This window comes from Corvus brachyrhynchos, unplaced genomic scaffold (assembly GCF_000691975.1).
Source record: "Corvus brachyrhynchos isolate BGI_N302 unplaced genomic scaffold, ASM69197v1 scaffold114, whole genome shotgun sequence".
In the NCBI taxonomy this organism is placed as follows: Eukaryota; Metazoa; Chordata; class Aves; order Passeriformes; family Corvidae; genus Corvus; species Corvus brachyrhynchos.
In genome coordinates this window covers 5,012,285-5,018,921 of record NW_008238337.1, presented here as the reverse complement: position 1 = coordinate 5,018,921, position 6,637 = coordinate 5,012,285, and the positions used below count along the sequence as shown (strand labels likewise).

Here is a 6,637-nt window from a genome sequence, read left to right as displayed (position 1 = left end):
CCTGCGCTCCGCGGAGCCCTGCCCGGCACGAAGCCCCTTCTCCCCACCGCCCACCCAGGGCCTGGGGTGTCTCTGCTCCCTCCGGTCCCACCACACCCGGGGTGGCCGCGGTTCCTCAGAAGGATGACGAGGTGGCCGCAGTGCGAACGGCCTGTCCTGTCCCCCCATGCCCCCATGGGAGCTGGGGCAGCCCCAGCCCAGCCTCACACAGGGGTTCCACCAGCCCCCCACACTGCACAAAGACAGAAGACTGCGAGGTGGTTGCACACTTGCCATGTTCACAGTAGACATTACAGGCAGGGGGGACATCCTTATGGGACTGCTGGCCAGTGTCCAGCCCCACCGTGGATGTGGCCACAGAGCAGGCACAGCCCTGGCCAGCTTGGGCTGGAGCACTCTGGGCAGGACAGTGCACCCCAGGGCTGGACCTGCTGGGGTGCCCCGGCCCCACATCCACCACCACAGGTGAAGCGGGATCTGCACACCGTGCCCCTGGCCAGACAGCTCTGGGGGTGCCAGCAAAGAAGGATGGACAGACAGAGACATCAACTACTGCCAGCCATGGTAACTGGGGAGCAGGGACAGGGAGCCCTGAGGTGCAGGAGCAGAGTGAAGGAGCAACCTGGCTGTTTGGTGGAGCCTCTCTTCCCTCCTGCCCCGCTCTGAGGGGGAGCAGCCACCCACGGGCACTGGTGGCCTGTCCCACTGAGGGGCCTGTGCAAGGTGACACTTGCCCAGGACATCCTCTGGGCCATCAGGGTGACTTGTGCCATGGCTCCCCTCAGTGACAAGCCTGGGAAGGTCCCCCTGTGTGCACTGGGGCTGCTCTGGAGCAGAAAGGGGGGTCTGTGGGGCAGGGAGGAGAGTCCCTTGCAATGGTGGGCTCTGACAACCCCAGCCCCATGCTCATGGTGTTCCTGACCTCTGCAGGAGTCCTGAACCTGCCCACCCTGGGCCTGACCTGGCATGTCCTCCTGGCCCATTCCTGTCCCTCTGTTCCCCACTCTGCCCACAGCAGGGCCCTGTCTCCCCCTTCCATCAAACTCAGGAGCATCAGCCCAAAAACACATCCTGGTGCCAGCCACGTGGAAGAAGGGGATTTGGGGGATTAGTGGGATAAGGTGGAGGTTGGACAGACACGGAGCTGGGTGGGGAGGGGACCCCCATCAGCCTGAGAGAGACCCCCCCCAGCTAAAGGAGCAGGCTGGGGGTAGTGCAGAGCACGGATGCCCAGGAGAGGTGGCAGTGTCATGGGGCCACCCAGGAGACTCCAGTCTGGCTCTGCCTTCCAGTGCAGGCAGGAGAGTGACAGTGCCATCAGCCAGCGACAGCAGATGCTCTGGGGAGGGCCTCGACATGGGAGCAGTGAGCACAAGGCAAAGCCAAGAGAGAGCAGCCAGAGCCAGACCCTGTCTGGATCTGTCCCCCTGGACAGAGCTGCTGTGACCCTTGGTTGAGGGGTGCCCTGTCCCCCCAACACCACAGCCTGAGATGTCCCAATGAGCCAGCCTGTCCCCGCCAGCAGCACAGGGCCACCGTCCTCTGCTGGCACACAGGGCTTGGCTCTGCCCCGCTGGTCATGGCAGCCCTGAATGCCGTCAGTGCCCTGCCGTGTGCCAAACCCACACCAGCAGGCCAGGGCCTGCATCCTTCACCCTGGCAGGATCCCTGCAGAGGCCAGGGACGTTCATCTGGCTGACAGATGGACAGAAAGCAAAGCCCAGGCTGTGCCCCTGTCACCTGATGGCTGAGGCACCCACTGCCCACCCCTGCCCTTGGCTGGGGCCAGGGTACCTGCAGGTACCAACCCGGTGGTGACGCAGACATGAGTTAGTCGGGGCCACGCTGCCAGCAGCGGCTTCCACATGCACCAGGCACAAGATAAACTGTGGAGACACAAAGGGGGTGAAGAGAGGAGCCCAAGAGCACCAATGCTGGGAGCAGCAAGAGAACATTCCCCATGACAGGTGACCTGGGGCCTCAGGAGAGCCCCAAGCTCAGGCTCATGGCAATAGCTTCGCTCTGTGGCTGAATCTCTTTGCAAACTGGGTTTGCTGGACCTTTACAGCCATTGCCAGTCATTATTAATGGGTTTGTACTGCCCTGTTGCCACCCAGCCTCTTTTCCTCATTGTGCCACATGAAATTTGTTGGAAAATGGGCCAAGAGGGAAATTTTCAAAGTGCCCCAGCCTGAGCATCTCCTTTCCCGTGGTACCAAATGGGAGCCAGGGATGCTCAGCAGCACCGAAAATCGGGTGCTGCAGGTGAGTAAGTCCGGGAGGAGCCACCGTCACTTGTCATGGCAAACAGCACCCGAGAGGCAAAGTGCAGAGAGAGTTGTTAGTAGCAAGAGAGAAACAGTCAGGGCGGATTAGTGCAGTGGGAACAGAAGTACAGGTTAGTAACAGAAGCAGGGCACTGGTCTGCCTTAGAGGACACACACACTGGAAGAGAAATGAAGAGAAAAGCAGCAATGGTTAGTTTGTTTAATTCAGTTCAGGAATGTGTTAGTAACAGAGATCTACTGGCTTAAAAAGGAACTGAAAAGCTTCTGCTGATAAAACCGTTTTAGGCTCCTAGTCAGCAACAGGCTCCACAGGCAGAGCCGGGCAGGGCGTGTGGGGAGAAACCCTCTCCTCGTGCCGCTGAGGGCTGCCTGGGGCAGGGGCTGTTGGTCCCCTCTGCTGCCCGGGGCAGGGACTGCTTGTCCCCTGTGCCACCCGGGGCTGGGGCTGCCTGCACGGGCAGGGGCTGCTGGGCCCCTCTCCTTGCCCACAGCCAGGGCTGGGGCTGCCTGTGCAGGCACCACTCCTGCCCAGTGCTGGGCAGGGGCTGCCAGTCCTCTCTCCTGGCTGCCCCTGCCCGTCTCTGCCCGTGCAGCCTGGCACCGACACCCGGCACTTCCAAACCCCTTTTCCAGCTTTTCCGTTCCCCTTTAAAGGCAGCGCTGCTTGCCGTGGTTAGTGGGCACGAGGCAGGGCTGCTGTGGGTTAGTAGGGCATGCACTGGGCTGGTTAGTGGGTTAGTCCATGTGCCAGGGGCCGTGGCAGCCCCGGGGAGGGCACAGGGGTCCCAGGAGGTTAGTACGTTAATACTGGCAGCATGCAGAGCCGGGCCCGTCAGCAGCAGGGCTCTGGCTCAAGAGCAGGAGGAGTTTTTGGGCTTTGCCACCGGATTGACATTAGGGAAGGCGTTAGCGGGGGGGTTTCACCGGTGTAACATAACCTGTCTCCAAATGAAATGCTCAGCAGGCATCTGCCCCTCTGATCCCTGCCAGGGAGGTACTAAAGGTCTCAGCAGTGAGCGTCCCCTCACAACATGTGCTTCCCACCCCCGGGACTGGGAAAGGTGAGAGACAGGATGCATGGAGGGGACAGTCCCCACAGTGCCTAAAGGACTCCAAAGGAGCTGGAAGAAGCAGAGAAGGAAGAGGTGAAACCATTGCTGGCAGTGTCTGGGGTGAGGCTCCAGGCAGCTCTGCAAGAGCAGGGCTCCAGCAGAGACCACGACAGCTGCTCCAGGTCTGCACCAAGCTCCCACTGCACGTGCAGGGAGGAGGAGGTCCAGCAGGGAAAACCACCATGGAGCAGAGGAAAGGTGGCCCACAGCTTACCCCCTCCCCATCGGGAGCTGCCTCTCTGTGGGGCTGAGCAGTGCTCCAAGGGTGGCAGGGACACCGTGCCCTGAGATACAGGGCTGGGACAGGGCACCCAGGAAAGCCCCTGCCCCGTGTGCCCCTGGGTCCCCTCCTCCCACAGCACGAGCTCCTCTGGTCCCCAAGAGGATGCTTGTCCTGTTTGGACTTCAAGGCTGTAACACTTGCCATGAGCTGCGTCTGCCCTCAGCCCCCAGCCCACTGCACCCCCCGCCCTTCTGCCTGTGTGGGGACGTGGGCCTGAGTGGCTGCTCAGTGAGGACACAGTCCCAGCCACGTATGGGGCCACTGCAAAGGCCGCGGGAGGAGGACTCGCTGCCCATGCTCCTCCCCACGCTCCAGGATGCTCCACAAACCAGGTGTTTCTCCAAGGGGAGCACAGGCAGGGTCCTGCCAAGACATGGCACCTCCAGAGCAGAAAGCACCAGGACTTCACCGACAGCCAGAGGGAAGGGCAGGATCACTGGGGACAAACAGAGACCCTTTGGGCTCTGGCCATGGTGTCTCCATGAGCAGCTGGCACAGCTCTGCCTCCACTCCCTTTCCCTTCTCCCTCCTCCTACACTGCGCTCAGGGAAGGGGACAGGTCTGGGGGGGAGCAGCAGGAGGCAAGGACACCCCAGCACCTTGTAGGAAAACTGTGTGCACGTGCAGCCACGTGTCCTCAGGTGTCACCACCGTGGTCTCCTGGGCTGTGTCCCCTACAGTGGCCGGGCTCGTAGCTCCATGCCATGGCAGTGGGCACCAGGGTGCTCTGCTGAGGCCAGCCCGGCTCTGGCATCATGTGTTGGTGGTGTTGGTGGTGATGGTGGCTCCTGAGCCCGGCTCCCCTCTGGACACGGTCAGTCTGGCCAGGCAGGAGCTGGGGCTGTGCCCCTGGGGTGGTGGCACTGGGGAGCAGAGATGCTGTGAGACCCTGGGCTGTGGCAGCCCCCCCACCCCCACTGCTGGGCATGCGTAGGGGACACATCCTCTCATGCAGGTGGCCCTGGGGATGGTGTGAACCCCTGCACCCCGCTGGGGCCTGGGGAGAACCCTCCGGGGGATGGGGCCTTGGGGAGGAAGGCTGGTCCTGACTGCCCAGCACTCTCCCAGCTCACAAGAGGTGGGAGAGCATGGAGCTGGCACCACCCGTGTCCCCTCCCCAGAGTCCTACCTGTGGTCACCAGCTACGGGAGTGCTGTGCAATGTCCCCTGTTCCGTGTGGCTCTGCGCCGTGGGGGCAGCGAGGGGACTGTGTGAACAGACCTCAGGTCAGTCATTAGCAGCTGCAAAAGAAACAACCAACGCAGCAAGGGAGAGAAACATGGCATCGTCCTCAGGCACAGCCCAGCCGAGCTGGCAGGAGCCCGGCAGGAGGGCTGGGCACGGACCCTCCTGTCCCTGTCCCCTTGCAGAGTGGGGGAGCTGGACCAGGCACAGAGGGACACCAGGAACCACCACACCAGAAATGGTGGCAATGCCCCAAACTGTCCCTACCTGTTGCTGGAGGCAGGGACTGACTGCCACTGCCACTGCTGCCTCCACCTCTGCCCTTGCCCTCTGGTTAAGCTGGGCCACTGGGACCCTGTGGTTCCACTGGTTAAACTGGGCAGACTGGTGGTCATAGCCACGCTGCGTTGGGTGCTGCTCCATCTCCTCGGGGATCTGGGGACACGTGGCTGGTGCCAGCAGCCAGCCCATGTCTGTGGCCTGCTCCTGCCCTGGCCTGCCCTGCCTGCCTGGGCAAACCAGAACAGCAGCAGGTCCCAGGGGAGCGGGGCTGTGATGACTCTGCAGTTCAGCTGCGGAGCCGCTCCTGCTTCCCACGGTTCATTGTCACCGCAGTCCGCAGGCGCTGCCGGCAGGACAGTCCCTCCCGTGGGGACAGCACGTCCAGGCGGCATTTGCAACCCAGCTGCAGTGGGGCCGAGCAGCGGGAATGAGCCGTGGAGATGCCACTGAGCATCTGGCAAATGGATCCCCTGCCTAGAGGCGCCGGTGGTGGGGCAGGCGGGACGTGACGGCGGCAGGATGGCCTCTCCGGCCTGGGAGTGAAGCACATTCCGGGAGATGGGGAGGGAAAAACAATTTTGTGCAGACAGGACTCACCTAAACACTCGTCTGGGGCACGAGCTTGAGCTGCCCCTGCCATGCGTGTGGGTGGCACATACGGTGCCCCTGGGGGGCTGGACACCCGAATTAAACGGGGGCTAAACCCCCTCCTAGAGTGAGGAGGGAGGGCGAGGAGCACGAGCTCTGCTGCGGGCAGGAGTGGGGAGATGAGGGCACAGCAGGCACTGCACTGCCACAAGAGATCCCGGAGAGATGATCGCTGGGATGTGGCATCCGGGCACCCTGAGCCCCCAAAACCCAGCGGGGTGGCCAGACCCCCCTGCCCTGTGCCCTGCCAACGCTGCCCGACCCTCGCTGCCATCCAGCAGAGCCCAGGCTCCGGCACAGCCCAGGCTCCGGTGCTGCTGCAGTGGTGCCAGGCACTGCTGCCTTTGTCTGCAGCTCTGGGGCTGGGCAGCCCGGCAGAATGGGGGTGTGAGGGTGTGGAAGACTCCCTGCAAGTCCGGAACGCCTGAAAATCTGATTATTTCTGTGCTCCTCCTGGCTCCCCGGGTAGGACCTACCCGCACACACAAAAGGCTGCGAGACAATGAGGGAGAGAAAATGGCTCCGCAAGAAGAGCATCTGCCAGGTTAACTCTGAGGAGAAGGAAGGGCTGTGCTGTGCCCTGGGGCTGCTGGCCCCAGCCTCGCCTCTCAGCCCCGCCTAGGATCATCAGCTTTGGGAGAAAATGGGGGATTCGAGACAAAGCAATAAAACGGCATTTTGGCTACAAATCCTCCCAGGAGCATTGAAAATCAGGCAAGAATCCATTTACCTGGCAGGAGCCCTATTCTTGATGAGGATTCTGAAAAAAACAATACAAACAAGCGGCGCAGCAGTTAGTTTTGATTTGGGCCGGGGGCTGCCGGCGGTGTCCGGGGAGG

The 6,637-nt window shown here is 62.2% G+C and overlaps 1 long non-coding RNA gene across 1 annotated transcript; it reads right to left on the bottom strand.

The window, feature by feature from the left end:
- Positions 1-257: 257 nt before the first annotated feature.
- On the bottom strand, positions 258-6,631 carry LOC108446868. Its single transcript, XR_001862203.1, has 2 exons — positions 4,813-6,631; positions 258-4,546 (listed from the first exon to the last, which is right to left on the bottom strand). It is a non-coding gene; the product is annotated as an uncharacterized LOC108446868 (long non-coding RNA).
- Between the last annotated feature and the right edge of the window lie 6 nt (positions 6,632-6,637).